Below are 15,139 nucleotides of genomic sequence, written 5' to 3' on the forward strand. Positions count from 1 at the left end.
TGCTATGGCAGCAATGAAATTAGGAAATTCAAAGAAAAACAACTCATCTACACTCTTGGAACTTTAGAACCCCATATGTCCTGTGGCCTGATGTCACATGTGAGGGGAATCCCATCAACACCTTTACAGATCAGTCTGTGGAAAGACACTGAAGAGGACAGAAAAAATGAGGCGTTTCTGGAGATGGTGTACTGGACGCATCGAGGACGAATACACAGGCACAAAGGATGTGGAGGGTAAATGTAAATATAATACCGCTCACACCTGCGGTTGCTGGTGCTGCCACTCATAACTGCGGTTAAAATTCCTTTTTTGTCTTTAGCGCTGCATTGTTGCCTCTATCTCCCAATAATTCATACTCGAGTCTTTAGAAATCAAATTTTTTGGGGAATATATGCCATTTCCTGTTATTTGTGCAGAATACACACACTTTCACTTTGGAATCCACAAAGCTTTATAAATGAGGTCCCTGAATAACATCAATCTATTTCTACCCTATATCGCTTTCTAATTTCATATGTCTGTCTTTCTTTCTGTTTGTCTCTGTGTGTGTGTGTGTGTGTGTGGTTCTGTGTCAGTAGTGTGGCCTGTGGCCCGATTGGAGTGTTTGCGGTGTGAGAAGGAGGAGTTGGAGAACAGTTTGTTGGAGCAGCTGAAGGAGCTGAGGTTGCAGAAGCAGAAGGAGCTCCAGGTTCTTCAGGAGATGCTGAAACACGAGCAGCAGGAGGAGACAGAGCTCCTGCAGAAACAGCAGGAGGAGGAGGAGCATAACAGGTCCATCAAGAGTAAGTACTATGGAAATGCAATAATACTAACATAACTAATAATGAATGTTAGCCTTTAGGCTCCAATAAAAGTGATACTAATATATGTATAGTACTATATATAGTATATTTTATATATCCAGTAGTAATTATGTAGTATATAAAATCTGTGTTCTATATATATACAGCAGTAATGATACTTGCTCTGGCAGATATGAAAATGGCCTGTGAACAGGAGAAGAAATCTCTGGAGGAAGAACTTGAGAAGCTCAGACTGTCACTGCAGGTAGAGATCCCTTATAGTGTCAGTACACATCCACCAGTACCTCCACCTTTCACTTATAGTAGCAGTACACATTCAGTACACATTCCCACCTTTCCATTGTACTGGCTGTAGTGATGATTCGTGTGTGCCTGTGTGTGTGCGCGTGTGTGTGTGCGTGTGTGTGTGTATGCGTGTGTTTGTGTGCGCGTGTGTGTGCGCACGTGTGTGTGTGCGCGCGTGTGTGTGGGTGTGTGCGTGCGTACGCGTGTGCTTATGCATATGTGTGTGTTATACCAGCCTATAGAGGAGGACAAGAGCCTGAAAGTGGCGCTGGAGATGAAGAACCAGGAGATCAAAGATCAGCATGATCATCTGGTAAAATTATATACTCTGTATATATACTATATACTTTGTATGTAGTACCTGGTTTAACACTATACCCTCAGCTTACTCTAGTCTGCAGATGTGAAGAAATTAAACAGAATCTGTATCTGTGTATATTTGTGCACCTGTATGTGCGCATCTGTGTGTGTGTGTGTGTCTGTGTGTGTGTGTGTGTGTGTGTGTGTGTGTGTGTGTGTGTGTGTGTGTGTGTGTGTGTGTGTCTGTGTGTGTGTGGAGTAGCATGTTCTGGTTCTCCTGCAGCAGAATGCAGCATTAATTGCAAGGAAAGACCTGCATGTCGCCAAGTCCAGGTCTCTACACCTCTGCACTGTTTCACTCACACATCAGCATGTGGTATGAGCAGGACTAAGACCTTTAAGGGAGACTTCTTTAAACCTTTAAGGGATTAACCCTGTACTTGTTTTCTTCATATGGCTGGGTTTGTCACCTTTCATTACAAGAATCTGTAGCACTCAATCTGGTAAAACTATGCACTCTCTATGTATATTATATACTCTGTACGTGTCAAGTTGAAATCAGCTCATAATCAAACTCATAAACGTATATATCAACTTATGCTAGTGTATCTACAGATGTGAAGAAATTAAATAGTATCTGTATGTCTGTATTTGTGCCCGTGTGTGTGTGTGTGCGTGTGCATGTGTGTGTGCATTGTCATCAGGCCCAGAAGAACGTACTGTTGGAGAAGCGTGTTCAGGTTCTCTAGCAACAGAATAGCACCAGACTGCGAGGATAGGCCTGCATCTCGCCAAGTCGAGGTCTCTACACCTATGCACTGTTTCACTCACACATCAGCATGTGGGATGAGCAGGACTAAGACCTTTAAGGGATTTAACCTTTAAGAGATCATCTGTTTCACTGCCCGGGCACTGCATAGCCCCCCACATTGTCTCTTTGGGCTGATCCTCTCATACTTCTCATACTTTTGATCATAAGGGTGTTAATGGCTTGTGTTTGTCTAGTCGCCACCTCAGACCTGGTTGCCATGGGAGACCCTACCAGGAGCTAACACTCCTGAGAACGTAACCCTGGAAATCATTAGACCTCCCAAGCACTTCCTTCTTGACAATTCTCGAATCTAGGGAGGAAATGAGACTTAACATCTTAGTCATACTACACTGACCATGTAGCTTCCAATACAATTAAAGGCATATTTTGTGAGAACCAGGAACTGATGAGTATGTAGCCTAAACAATGGATTAAATTCACTTTGATTAACAGTAAAGTTGCAGAAAACACTTAGTGCTAGAAGGAAATGCATAGTTAGGGGTAAATATACAAACTCTAGCACTTATTGTTTATATCACTTATCGTTGTTTAAGATAGACCTTATGTATTTTGCACTTCTAGGTATCAGCATTTATCCCTGTATTCCACAGTATTCTAGTTCATTGGTATGTTTAATTCTAACCTACTATACTGAACTTGGATATATTCTATGAGTAAGTGACAAAGCACTTTTGTAAGTCGTTCTGGATGAGCGCGTCTGCTAAATGCTGTAAATGTAAATATACATGTAATCCTGCTGAGTTTGTTTGTTTTTTTTCTGTGTACTTAGGGACAAGATTAGGACCTCTAGAAAGTTAGACTAGATATTAATTGCTTTTTTTTCCTCTTAAAATTGTCATTATTGTGGTGACCATTGTTGGCCAGAGAAGCATGGGCCCCCCTTTGAGTCTTGGTTCCTCTCAAGGTTTCTTCCTCATGTTCTAGGGAGTTTTTCCTTGCCACTGTTGCCCTTGTCTTGCTCACTGGAGGCTTGGACTTGGACATTTGTAAAGCTGCTTTGTGACAACTGTTGTAAAAAGCGCTATACAAATAAATTTTGATTTTGATTTGATTGACTTAATTGAAGTGATATAGAAGTTGATAGGAAAGAGGATAAGCTATTGCACCACTAAACTATTTTCTGTAAAGAGAACCATGTTTACATGTGGAGTGACACAGAAGTAAGTGGCATATTTACTGATAGCATATGAGAATACTTCAGTGTAGTAGCCCAGTGATAACCAGTCAGAAGAGAATCTGCCACACTGAAGTGTCGTTAGAAGAACTTCAGGTAAAGCCAACATGTTAGAACTAAAAAAATGAAATACATGTGTTTTGAAAGCCAGTTTGCTCTGAGCAAAGCAGTAAGGGTACAACCTGTACTAGAAAATTATTGTAATTATGGGCACAGGAAAATTCAAAAGGCTAAAACCTTGGCATTCACACACCCCTGTTGACCCTGACTATCCTGACCCAGAGAAGTCACCACTGCACTGGTACACTCATGTCCATGTCCAGAATTAAGCTTCCAGCAAGACAGTAAAGGGGAGTTTACACAGAAAAAAAGTAATATTGTCTGAAATTAAGTGCGACAATAGACAGCAGTGGTGGGTGTTATAACATAAAATGTCTCACCAACAGCAGCTGACACAACTAGTGTGTGCAATATTTTAATTTATTACCTCGCTATATGGGGGGCATTTTGAGCATATCTGAATATCTGGGGGTAATGTGTCTCTCACAATATAGACTGTGCCTATAGTCTAACATTAGTTTCTTTGCTATAATACGCTCACCGTGATAGCAGCTAATTAGCGTGCAGACTCGCCCACATTAAACGAGCCACAGAAACCAGCTAGCTAGCAAGCTAAAGAGTAAACCTAGCTAGCTAGTTCTGCTTCATACTGGCTCATTTGACATACGAGTTTATCTTTTGCTCATAATGCATTAATGACATTTACCATCTCCAGTTAACAATTTACTTCAGGTTTTGGTCTTTTTACACAGGTTTTTACCATAGCGTTTGTGTACTCAGTTTCGTCAAATAGTTAGCTAGCTAACCTAGTGCCTGTGTGTGTGATAGGTAGGACAATTCTTGATTTCTTCGATATCAAAGGTAGACCTAAAATTCTTCTTTATGTCTTTCTGTGTGCATGTATGTTTCTATGTATCTATCGCTCTATAGGTATGTATTGTTATGTATGTATCTGTTTATCCATCTACAGGTATGTATCAGTAACGTACCGATGGATAGACAGTGAGGGAAGCACATTGTAGGTATGTGACCTACAACCTTCACCTGTCTGTCTTTAAGTGGGTTTCCCCTAAGGCTGGATTTTAAGGCCCTGTTTTGGGTCTACACTGAACACCATCAGTCCATCCAACAGTCCATCATCTTAGCCATTCATCTACCCACCTCTGCCCTGAAGTCATTCCCCTCAGTCCTAGCTTAGCTAGGTCCTCCCTCCTTGTTTGATCAATCTCCCTCTCTTTTTCTGTCTAGCTCTTTGTTTTTTCACATTGCACAAGAAACGTTTGTGCGCAATTAGACACGCACGCACGCACAAACACTCACGCACACACACTCGTGCTCACACGCACACACTCGCGCGCACACACACACATGCACATGTGTACACACACACACATATGCTGTACTGACTCTGTAGTCTAACTCAGAGCATTTTAAATTTAAAAAATTCCATTGAGATTAAGCTGCAAAACCACATCTTTAATTTGAGAAATTAACATCAATAATGGATGAACTATACAGTAATAACTGCTCAGTTTGTTCTGAATCCTCTTATTTAACGGGACCATGAGTAACTGGCCCCATGGCTGCTTGTTTCTCAGCCAGCTGTTTGTCATTACGTTATTAGATCCTGCACTAGAGAGCTAGCAAAGGTCTAGAACAAACCCATTTAATACACAAAAAGGTCTGGAGTAAACGCCTTCACATCACTTAGAGTGTGGCCTCCTTACAGACTGTCTCGTAGGTGTAGTGATGGATGGAGAGAGAGTACCATCTCCCTCTCATTGACTGTAAACCTGGAATATATTTATGATGGCCAGTAACCTGAATTTCCAACACCCTAGACAATGCAGACTCAGTACGGTATGCTGCCTTCTCTATTCAATTGCCGTTAAGGGTTCTTATTGATGGGTTGGGATTATAGAATTATGGTGTATTAACAGATTATTGCTTCTGTGTGCTTTGGATGACATGCCCAAATCCACCTGAATATGTCAAAGCCAATCCAGGTGGTGTTTATATGAGTAAGGTTTATATGAGTAATCTTCGTCACTGCCCACTGGTTCTCTGGCAGCTCCAAGCGCAGACATGACGAGCGTGAAGAAGTGGGCGCCTTCGCCTCTCTGGGTCCTACACCTGTCCGCCAGGCTCTTCTCACACCCACGCGCTTCCAGTCAGTGGGGGCGGCCTCCCACGACCCCCGCCCACAGCACTTCTCGCGGACGTGCAATGCTGTGCACTTCCTGTGTCAAATGTATGGGTTCGGCGTGCCACTCTACAACGTGCGCTATCATACCAACACCAATGGCTTACTCTGTGTCAACTACAGCGTGCTGGTACCAGGGTTATCCGAATCGTTCTGCGGTGCTGCCGAAGTTCTCCCCTGCCCCAACAACAACAACATGGAGGAGGAGGCCCACCACACCGCTGCCGAACAGGTCCTCAAGGCCATGGGTCATGCCTAGAGTTACTGCTGTTACTTTTCAATTTGAATAAGCTTGGTTCATTTTGTTGTTTGAATTCTCATATTTACCGATGTTTTATGTTTTATGTTATGTTTTTTCTTAAGTTGTATAATGTTTTAATTATGCAGTAAGAGTTTCCAGTTTGTAAATGCTTTTTGTGGTTTTTGCATGTAGATGAGTTCACAATTTTGACTGTGTTGCACATTAAAAAAGAAAGTTGTTGGATACATTTCTCCCTCTTTTCCCACAGATATTAAAAATGTTCTCATTGACTGGGGGGGGTTACACCTGTTAAAGCGTAATACAGGTGTCCTAATGTGAGCTCGGGCAGGACAGAAACCTCCCATGGAGCAGAACAGCAAAAACTCGTTTAATTTTCATTTTCAGTAGGTATACAGACCGTGAAAGTGAGGCTTCTGGCTTTTTGGGTTTTAAGCAGGAAGTGTCAGAAAAGTTACCACAGGGATAACTGACTTGTGGCGGCCAAGCGTTCATAGCGACGTCGCTTTTTGATCCTTCGATGTTGGCTCTTCCCATCATTGTGAAGCAGAATTCACCAAGCGTTGGATTGTTCACTCACTAACAGGGAACGTGAGGTGGGTTTAGACCGTCATGAGACAGGTTAGTTTTACCCTACTGATGATGTGGTGTTGCAACAGTAATCCTGCTCAGTATGAGAGGAACCGCAGGTTCAGACATTTGGTGCCTGTGGGATTATGACTGAACGCTTCCAAATCAGAATCCTCCCGGACCCCAGTGAGCAAAGACACGTGTGAACGGACCAGGGATTCAGCTGCAAAGCATGTTTGTGGAGAACCTGGTGCTAATTGACCTTAAATGACCTGATTCTGGGCCAGGTTCTTGTGAGTGGCAGAGCAGCTACGTTGCTGCGATCCATTGAAAATTAGCCCTTGATCCAATCTAAGAGGTTTAGCCCAAGGAGGGGGGCTTAAGTGTGGTCCCTAAAGGGTCGGCTGGTGCGCTGCAATCCTGGAGGTCTGGAGCTCCGGAATGTAGAGTGGGATATGGTGAGGAGTGTGTCCAGGTGAGTATGTGCTGTGCTGGGTATGAGTGATGGAGTGTAGCGCCCTGGAGGTATGGATGTTCCATAAGGGGAAATGATGCGGAGTGTGCCCAGGTGAGGATGCACTTAGTCAAAGCTTTCTCTCTCCTCCTGCCGTATACTCCCCAACTTGTTGCAGGGCCGACGTAGAGCATGTGGCCGCGCGTTTGCTTGCAGCGTCCAGTATTAGTATATCCTATACACACAAACCCCATTCAACCGCCCAGCACGGCTGTCAGAGGGGGTGTGTGACTGTCGATCTACAACAGGTGGTAGTAACACTGAAAGAACTTTTTTAAAGCCAGAATTTACCGAATTTATTTTTCACATTACATTCTATATTACATAAAGTCATTTACTTCAGATCTCAAGGCAGAGTTGTAATGGCAAATAGTAAATTGTTAATACAGATTTTTTTTTTGTATTATTAATAGGTTAATAATATTAGTTTATTCGATCAAGTAGGCTAACGCTGGGTATTGTTAAAACCATCAACTACAATGTGTTTATTTACTTACCTTTATTTACATTCTGAGTGTAAAATCTCATATTTACGTAAACATTCACATAAAAGATTCACAATCTTTTCATCATGACTGGGCATACAGAGAAACCGCTTTCCCAACGCCTCAGTCCGGTGGGATTCCAGAGTTTAGAGCATGGACCCCTTCAGTGCACTGGTAGCCTTTACCAGAGCTGGGTTGAGCTCCGGTCCTGGTGACCAGAACAATTTAATCAAATGTGTTGTGTTTTTTGTTCCTCTCCAAGATGTTTCAGATGCTGATATTCAGATTTGAGTCTGAGCAAGTTGAGAAACCCACTATGAGGGTTTCTGGGTGCTCTGGAGGAGCATTCAGAAGTACTTGTGACTAGAGAAACACAGCCAATCACATAAACAAGAAATAATGTCAGTAATGTTTGCAGCAGGTGTTTCAAATGTGCCCAGACTCATATTCAAAAATATCCATGTTTCAACAGTTTGAAGGTGGCCATGATGCTAACAGTCTGGTGGAAATTCCACAAGATATCAAACTCCACACTCACACAAACTAGTCATTCTCCCATTTGGAACAATCCAGACTTTACCATGAACAAAAATATTAAACTTTACCTCTTGGATAGAAAAAGGCATTACACACCTTAAACATATTTATCATAAGACTTCTTTCATGTCACGCCCACAACTAGCCCCAAAATATGGTATAGAAAGCCCCTAGTTCCTACAATACCATCAGCTAAGATCACCTATGTGTTCAAAAATCAATTCCGATACCTACATCCATATCAGATTTTATAAACAAACATTCTTAATACAAAAAACCTATTATCTAAGATATACAAAACAATAGTGAAATCAAATCTCACAGTTACTCTCCCATCGAGACAATGGGAGGAAGATTTATTACTAGCCCCCGATACCACAGTTTGGATTAAAATGTGTAATAATAATTACCACATGACAGCAACACTAACCTACAATGCATTCAGTACAAAATAATACAGAGTACATTATACTACACATTGGATGTTTAAAATTGGTTTCACAAGCTCAGCAATCTGTACATATTTTACTCAAAACACAGCTGACGATTACATTCACGCCACGTGGCAGAGCACACCTATCAAGCAATTTTGGCAAGTCATCATCACCAACATATCCCATGCTTTAAATAACCATAGCCATCCAACACCATCTTTATTTCTCCTAGGAGACATATCATCAACCAATATGACAGGATACTATGTATAACATTATTATATTGATATAATAAAAATATTATTGCAAAAAAACAACAAACAAAAAAAACATACTCATGAACTGGAAAACAAAAAATAATATTAGTGTCACCCAATAGAAAAATCTATTGATAGACTATATATCAATAGAATAATTCTATTAATTATTAATCAATAACAGAACCAATCATCTAGACTGGAGACCATTGATAAAATCCATACAGAGCCAATCCATAAACGATAAATATCACACTCTAATACGTGTACATATACAATCCAACATACATGTACTCGCACGTAACCATATATATATATATATATATATATATATATATATATATATATATATATATATATATATATACATACATACATACATACATAAACACACACACACACACACACACACACACATATCATTCCTATAATGGTGGAGATGGCGAATACTTAAAAATATTCTATATACATTTTGCATTTTTCTGTTCATCTGTCTGTCTTTTTTTAATAATAAAGCTCTAAAGGTCCTCTAGGCTAGGTTTACATTCCAGGTGATTATTTTAGAATTCAAGGGGAGGAGCTGCAGGAGTTGGAAGAATGAATTAGGAAAAAATAAGTTATCAGAGCAATAGAGGAATGAAACCCACGCAAGAATCCTAGAGCCGATGGTTTACCTGCTGAATTTCATAAGGTGTGCGTTAGTGAAATTGCTGATCTTCTAGCTGATGTTTTTAATGAAGCATTAGATGGGGGGCAATTGCATGATTCATTTTATCATAGTGTGATATCATTAATATATAAAAAAAGGAGATCCTTGTAAGTTGGATAATTGGAGACACGTCAGCCTATTAAACTTGGAGTACAAAATTTGTGCAAAAATAATTGTTAATAGGATGTCAGAAATATTGAATGATATCATAGAGTTGGAACAGATATGTGTGATAAGAGTAAGATACATGTGGGATAGTTTAGGGGTAATAAGGAGTTTGGTTATTGAAGGGTCTGAGAGGGATTTTTATATAATTGGACTGGATCAGAAAAAGGCCTTTGATTATATTTCTAGAGACTACTTATGGTGTACATTGGAACATTATGGATTTCCAGAGAGGTTTGTAAATATGATTAAATTATTGTATAGTAAATCAAAAGTCCAAATTAATGTTAATGGTGTGTTAACTGAAGATTTTGAAATACATAGAGGGGTTAAACAAGGATGCCCATTGAGTGCTGCATTATATGTCATCGCTATTAGCCCACTATTATATAAAATTAATAATGATCAGCAATTACAAGGTGTTCACATGTTAGGTATGGAAAGATGGAAAATATCTGCGTACGCAGATGATGTGACGGCTTATGTCAAGAATCAAAATGAGTTTCATATAGTTAAGAGGCACTTTGAAATGTATGAAGTTGTGGCTGGAGCAAAATTAAATGAAAGTAAAAGTGAAGGGGTATGGATAGGAGATGGGCAACCTGTACCAATAGATGTAGAAATAAAAACTGAAATTAAAATATTAGGTTTGATGGTAGTAAATGGTAGATGTAGCGAACGGAATTGGGAGAAAAAGGAGTGTGAAATTAAACTAGAATTGGGAAAATGGAGGGTGTCAAACTATAAGACTAGAATACAGGAGGTTAAGACCTTTATTTTTTCGAAATTGTTGTTTTTGGCTATGGTTTTCCCTCCGGATGAGAAATGTATTAAGAGGCTGAATAAAATGTGTGTTTGTTTTATTTGGGGAAATAACAGAAGTGACAAAAAGGGAAATTATGTACAAGTCAAAAAATAAAGGCGGATTAGGGGGAGTTGAGTTAGCTCAGAAATTAGAAAATGCCTTTTGCAAAAATGTAACGAAAGCTATATTTCGGAAAGCAATTTGGGTAGGAGATGTAAATCAGTGGAAAGAAAAGAGGCAAGTCAAGGAAACATGCTCCTTATTTTAAATTACTATATGGAGATTTTTTGTTTAAATATAGGCAGCTTAATATTGATTGGAATAAGTCCCCAAATAAAATGATAGATAAAACAATACAAGACTGTGATTTTGGGGGAATGTCAATTATAAGGGTCTGACAGTGACAGAATGTGAAACCTTTGTTAAAGATGTGCAGTCTAAAAGTATCTCGGAAAATGTTCGAGATACTGCATGGCTTATATCTGTTGGAAGATTGCCTGTACGATGTAAAATTGCATAGCCGATGAAATGATAGAACATATATTACTGCAGTGCACAAGGACTATTGAAATTTGGGAGAAAATGAAAGATATTGGGTTTAAATGGGATCGTAACAGGAAAAGTATTATGTATGGAGTGTTTAATGAGAATTTGACTGAGAATGTGAAGGACCTTTGTTGGATGATTGTTTGTGTGCCAAATTCGAAGATTTGGAAAACACGATGTAAGATGATTATTGAGCAATGTATAATACCTGCAGAAATAGTTTTTAAACAGATTGTGTGTGAGTTAAAAAGGTTGAAGACGTTTGATATGAGAGGAAAAATTCCCTGGACTCTTTTGGACATATAAATGGATGTATACCTAATTTACAGATGTAAATTGTATTGTTAATTATTAATGTATAGAGTGAAGGTAGTCTGTGTCCTCTGGTAGATATTGTTTGTGAGGTTTTTGTGATGGAGTGTTTGTATTGAATTGAATTGAATTTTCTTAATAAAGTCAATTTAAAAATGGAGAAAGGCGGTCCTTATTTACATGAGCTTTGAACGAGAGAGTGGGATCCATAACTCCAAGAGCTTTAACTGTTAGAGAAGATGTGATTGGGAAACCATTGAGGTTCATTGAGTAATTAGACAGTGGGGACCTAGCTAACTCTGGGCCTAATAGAAACACCTCTGAATGTCTCCGAATGTTAGAAATTAATTAAAAATACTAATGTCAATGTATTTACCACACATGCATTTAGGACATGTAATTTTTTCAATTATGCTTGCTACAGAATTAACAGTCAAACGTTCAGTGACTTTGCATGCAGAGTTGTAACTCTGCTTATTACTAGAACTGTGGCTAGAATCAAAATCAACGCTAGTGTCGTTCCTAAAGCCATTAGACTCCTGAACTCTGGCTAACTCCAATTCCAATTCAGATTCCAAAATGGGCACTTTTATACATGCATATAGACAGTCACACACACACACACACACACACACACACACACACACACACACACACACACACACACACACACACACACATACATACGTACATACATACATATCTATACACACACTCACACATTGTTTTGCATCGGACTAGTGCTGAAGTCAAACATCACACAAATAAACTATGCACTCCTGTTGCAGTCTTGCACATTATCCTACTTGCTGCTAGAGTACTGTACTAAACCAGCACTGTACTCTGAACTGTTCTGGCTGCTACCGGTGACTGCTATGTTCAGGGTAGCATATCACTGATTGCTATGCACAACTCACTTAACATATGCCCAGTACTGTGTACTGTACTAAATTGCACTGTCTACTCATTTTGTATTTTGTATTTGTCCTGTCCTGTATTTATTATTGTTTATTTAATGTTTATTTAATGACATTTTGCAGTATATTGGACTGTTTGCACTTGTGTAGCATGTTGTCTGTTGCACTGTTGTTTTTATGTTGCACCATGGTCCTGGAGGAACATTGTCTTGTTTTTTTTGTGTACTTGTATATAGCTGAAATGACAATAAAACCTCTTGAACTTGAACTTTTTAACAAAATGTTTAATTAATAAAATATTTTATTGTTTAATCCTTTAATGAACCATCTTGTTCTTCAGGTCAGTGAAGACCTGCCAAAAATACTGCGGGTCATTGTTAATCTGCAGCATCTTGCCACTCATGCGGTTAGCAATGTCCAGGGATCGGGCCCAGAAGGCCCCTTTGTTTTCCTCCACCAGGAAAGCTTTGGCTGGGTAGCTGATCTCCTCACACATGTAGGAGCAAGACACATACAAGCATGTGAGCAGCACGGCCTGGAACTCCTCCTTGGTGGCCACCTCAGCTGAAATGATGTCACGGCACAGCATGTAGAGAAAGACCACGGTGCTTGGAATGAGGAAGCTTTGCTCCTGCCATTCTGTCAGTGTCACGTAGCAGTCCACAATGCGCAGCCACTGCACAGGCTCGTCAGCAGTCAGGTCCTTCAGCAGGCAGCAACGCCGGCACAAGAACACACCCAGGCATGTGAGCAGCTCGTTGGTGGAGGACAGCATGAGCAGTCTAGGCATGCTTTCAGTGCTGGCCTGGCCCAGCCTTTCAGGCTTACTCGCAGTAAGCTGGGTTAAAGAAACATCACAAAAGACAGTTCACAACTGAAACCGGATTATGAGTGATAACAGTGGGCTCCATTTAAACTCAACCCAAATTATCCCAGTGATTCCAGACTAGATCTTTTTTTTTTGGTACAATCAAAAAGAATTGTGGTACAGCATTAAACAGATTTAGCCCCAGTATTTATAAATTGCTTCTTTGACACACTTACCATCGCTCGACCCAAGATAAATAGATGGTGTCCTGATAATGGAGGAAGACCCATGGATGGTGTCATCTGAACTGACTGACAGGTAACTTTTTTCTCACCATTGTAAGCAGTCTACAGTGCTTCAATCTCCTATGAAAATGAAAACAAGGAGTTAACCAGGATCTCACAAGTGCACAAAGCCATTCTTTTAAAACATAACATGAAAGTGCTAGCTAGCTGCAATGATAGTGTGTGTGTGTGTGTGTGTGTGTGTGTGTGTGTGTGTGTGTGTGTGTGTGTGTGTGTGTGTGTGTGTTGAGAGAGAGTGAGTAATATATCCACTTTACCCTAAGCTGATGCAGGTTTTTCATCAGTCCCTCCATTCTTTGAAAGATTCCATCCACATTTTTTATCATGCGCTGCCGTATGATTGCTCGTGATTGGCAGGGCCTCGTTTCATGCCTCAGCATCTCCAGGTGTGAACGGCCTTTTGGTGACTGGCAAGGCATCTCCTGCCCTTCTTGCTGTGAGGACAATGATGTCACTTTCTGCTTCTGACTGGCAGCCTCTAAAGGATCCAAGGATCCAAGGATCAACAGTCTTAGTGTCCTGACTGGCAGAACACAAAGGGTGCAAAAAAGTTGGTAAATATCTGAGCCTGCTAAAATTCTATTTACAAAAACACCACCACCACCAGAAATATACTGTTTAACTATCATAGTGCAACAATGACTGTGTAATGGAGTGTAACAAATTCTTACCATCTTGAAAAGCAGCATCAGCCACTTTAGCTTGTCCTCCCACATAACCCTGCCCACCAGTATGCATGTAGGCTTCTGATTGGTCAGTTGGGATAGTAGGTGTGAGTACATTTTCATCTTCACTCTGTGAATCTCTCTCTATAGAACCAGACTCTTCTGTTAGGGAGCCATCTAGGGACCAAAGGCATCAGCCATAAGTACCAAAGAGAGCAAATCCTATGACAATGTATACAAACAAAAACAAACATGGGCTTACCTAGACGACCGACATGATTACCATGCAACCGTAGAACCGCAGACCTAGAGGAGATGTCAGGAGTCCAATCATTGTAAGTGCATCTTTGAAATTCTGCCTTCTCTTAACAGCATTACAGCAGCATTAGAAAACTTTAAAAATCCTGAGTACTTACGGAGCTGTTGATCCTTGCTCGGTGGCTTCAATGCCTCCAGAGGCCGAGGAGATGGTCTTTTCTAACAGGTTCTTCCATCTGTGGAAACATCGCTAAAGCCATCAGGTCCCAATTTCTACAACAGCACAATGTTGTTAAAATCATCTGAACATAAATGGCCTGACACCATAAATGTTATCACAAAACAGACACAGCAGTGCTGACTGGTTGACCTTGATGAGAAGATGGTGGGTCAGAGAGAGACAAAAAAACAAACTCACGTGTTTTTCTCAGAGGAAGTCCCAGCCACCAGCTCGTATATCTGTCTCTCTGATGTACTGATCACATACAAGGCCTTGTTATCTGATAGAGAAGAGCAGGCTGTCAAACAATGTATTCAAACTAACCCAAATGCAATTTGTAACTGGCTTCTTAATTTTTTAAAAATAAAATAAAGACTTAGTTATTCCAGACCCATTCATCTATTCTGGCTATTCATAGCTGTAAGAATAACTACAAATATACCTGTAGCCACAGATCTGACAAGAGATGAATCCAAGCGAACAACGGGGCAAAAGGGGGTTTTGAGGTCCGTGTTCCTACCCCAAACCCCACCCAGTGCGCGCGCAGGACATCGCAAGATCAAACGGTCACCTGAACCCCTTTGGAGTAGCACCAACAGGTCTGAGAGAAGCAGAGCATGAATGTCTGAAACACACACACACACACACACACACACACACACAGAGTGAGAATGGACCTGTCAAGTAATCATTTGCAAGAGGAAAAACAAAAA

At 40.4% G+C, this 15,139-nt stretch overlaps 1 long non-coding RNA gene across 1 annotated transcript; it reads right to left on the minus strand.

Annotated features, from left to right (window-relative positions):
- Positions 1-14,073: 14,073 nt before the first annotated feature.
- LOC145656109 (uncharacterized) lies at positions 14,074-14,398 on the minus strand. Its single transcript, XR_014121854.1, has 3 exons — positions 14,365-14,398; positions 14,211-14,254; positions 14,074-14,125 (listed from the first exon to the last, which is right to left on the minus strand). It is a non-coding gene; the product is annotated as an uncharacterized LOC145656109 (long non-coding RNA).
- Positions 14,399-15,139: the final 741 nt, after the last annotated feature.

The sequence above is a fragment of the Electrophorus electricus genome, unplaced genomic scaffold (genome assembly GCF_041902795.1).
Source record: "Electrophorus electricus isolate QZ-2024a unplaced genomic scaffold, ASM4190279v1 Scaffold47, whole genome shotgun sequence".
NCBI lineage: Eukaryota > Metazoa > Chordata > Actinopteri > Gymnotiformes > Gymnotidae > Electrophorus > Electrophorus electricus.